A 3,244-nucleotide genomic window follows, 5' to 3' on the forward strand; every position below is an offset into this window, starting at 1 on the left:
CGACAAATATACCACAATATGGGCCCCCAGTGTGTGCTTTTTGACGGCAGGTTGTGCCACTTGTGCACGTTACGAGATTGACGAAGGGAGGTCAATATTCAATGAGGAAATACTGACTTCGATATTTGCAAATATGTAAATCTATAGGAAGAGGAGATATTTGATCCAAGTAAATCACTCTAATGAATAAATAAGAATGAATTTCTTTGCATATCATATTTGTGACACATGCGGCAAATTATGTACAAATGAGCAGTTTAAGTCATATATTATGCAAATTAGATACAGTCAAACCTGTCAGTGCAACCACCTGGCGCAGGCACCTGCTGTCAGAGGACACATTGAAACAGTCCCGTCCATTTTACATACTCAAAACCCCCTCTCGAGCAACCAACTGTCTTACCCAGTCAGCAACCACTTTTTTGCAGTCCTAGAGGGGCATTCACTCTTCACTCAACAACCAAAATTGTGTTTCTCTTGTCTAGTATTCTTTCTTCTCCTTTTATCCAAGATTACCATTGTATGCATCAATCATCAGACCATGCAAACAACCTGTCGTCAAGAAGCATTTTTGTTCAGTCTATTGATTGGTTGCTTTGGGCATGTTTGACTGTAACTTCTATACTTGTAATACCTCTTGTTCATATGTTCATTGCACTGTTTCCTGCACAAAAATAGCATGGCTACCTTGAATTTTTCTACTCTCTGGCCTTACTTACGTCTATATATTGGTAGGAATCAGATATGAGTCCAACACAAGATAGAGTGTCTCTGCAATATATATTGAAATCAACATATGCAACAACAAGCTATTACATTGCTGGTGAATACTCCATTGTCACTACACAGAGTTTACAAGACGAGATACAACAGGTTTATTACATCACAAGTCAATGCATCTTTGATTATGCCATACCTTATATCATTCCTACATATGTATCACTTTGGTTACGGCCTTAGACTGAAAAAATCGCTAGACTATACAGATAAAAGAACATCAATACTTCATTTTCCATCAGTGTTGCCCCTACCGATCTAAATAGTCAATATTCAAGTCTATATAAATAAGTCTATATTACAGATACAGCAGTTATTCAATACACAAACCTAGAACAGATACATTCATTCTCTGTCATATTTTCTGTTACAAACGTTGTACACCACTATAGATGGATAACGCAATGACAATAATAGTAACAATCTTTTTCTGTATAATACATCATAAACTATTGCTAACAACGAAATCAACATATTCATGCTCAATAAATCAAGTGAATACATATATAAGTAAATCTTAAACATCGAACATAAACTGACAATGGTCTTCTGTGAACTACTTAATATCACTAAACTACATACTGTAATCAATAACCAAAAACTGACAGAAGCATTGCACATGCGCATGGGTGGAGCTGAGTTGGAGTCCGTTGGAGAGTATTCATCTGTTCATTTATTACACAGCCTGTGAAGCATACTTTTATATTTGGAGGCAATTTTCAAAATTTCAAACCAATAATGAGATAAGGCAAATTTACTCACTGTCAGCCTTCAAAGCCATAGACAACAGTTTCGAGGGATTGAAATGAATGTCATGAACGTAGTGTCCATCGTGTTGTGACTTGTGTGTGACACACATTGTCTTGATAGGTCGGTTGGCAGACAGTCTCAATATATTGTTCCAGTTTCTGCTTCCGTTTGATAGTCTGACTCCTGTTCATATCACACTTATTTTCTAGCTTGCGGAAAATGCTAGTACATGTACTGTAGAGCTTTACATGTCAAGTCTTTCGGAGGAAAGTCTTGCTACATGTCGATGGGATCGTAGTCTTCTTGCGTGATGCTGAAGCACAAGAAAGTAATGCAAAGGTCTTCGTCGTTCTGGTCCATGTCTCTCTCTCTCGTTCGTTTCTTCTCCCCGCAGCGCTCTCTATGCTGAGCTGTCTGAATTGGTCGGTTGGCTTTTCACTGTTCTGTCGCAACGCTGTTTGGTTTGGAGTAAACCGTGCCGTCCTGCTACAGGTGCTACTGTCCTGTGACTTGTAGATTCAATTTTTATCGGATGATTTTTAGACGTTTCAAACCAACACCCTCCAACAACAACTCCCACCCGCCCATCACCCATGAGCAATGCTGCCTCTCGGAAATTGGCGCCGTTATCTTTCCTGAAACTGTTAGACTCTTCTTGATTATGCTTCATCAGCATAGTTGGCAATTCTTTAGCAACACAGCTCACAGAGTTGATAGCCTGTGTACCGTACCATCCTGATAGTAGCTCACTCCGACGTCTAATATACACATATACAGTCGCTTCTCGCTCCGACTTTTGTTATACACTACGACATATACAGTTACTTCTCTGCTACTCCAGAAGCGAACACAGGAGCGAACTACTACCCGGATGATAACAGAGTTGGAACTGTTTTCATTTTCGAACAAAATCTTAAAACTTAATCAGTACTTAAACACGTGACTCATTTTGAAATATGTATCTCATATCTTTTTTGTTTCGAAAAATTCCTTGAATTAATTTTTTTAGGGTTTGGGTCATCTTCGGGCTCCTGTGTCATGACATTGATGTACAGTTAAGTCACAAATCAGGAAAGATATATGATAAAAAGTTTTGTTTTGTTTTTTAAAACAAAACAAAACTTACTTAAAAATATTATGAAAAGAAATGTGAAATAATCTATATACATAGTCAATTGCCATTGTAACTTCAATGTGTTTGGGACCCCAGTATACGGCGCTAAAACCAAATGAAGTAATATTTGGTTAGAGCACCATGAAACAACATTGTTTTTCCAGCCCTGATAAAACCTATCAAAGTTTCCAGGCACAAAATAGGCGGACAGTTTTGTAATAGCGATAGGGTGGACTAAAGGAAATTACTGATGAAAAATACCAACTGGCCAGAGTGCCCTGGGCATGCGATGAGCTCCTTTTGATATCCTGGATACTCAGACAAATTTCCACATGCCAGCTGACACTGCGGCCCTCCAGGAGATTAAATGGGAAATGAAAGCTAGCTGTGTGGACAGTGCCATATACGTATGTTTTATTAATGTATGATGAGCTCTACTGAAGAATAACATAGTATTGAATAGTTTATTGCCCAATTTCATATTGAAGATATACAAACATGTCACTTGCACCACGGTGACGACTTTACACATGGCTGCTTGATATTTCCCAAACTGAATGTTGCTTTCAAATGATCGATGTTAATGCTTTTATTTCGGTGTAT

This window comes from Branchiostoma floridae, chromosome 12, assembly GCF_000003815.2.
Source record: "Branchiostoma floridae strain S238N-H82 chromosome 12, Bfl_VNyyK, whole genome shotgun sequence".
In the NCBI taxonomy this organism is placed as follows: Eukaryota; Metazoa; Chordata; class Leptocardii; order Amphioxiformes; family Branchiostomatidae; genus Branchiostoma; species Branchiostoma floridae.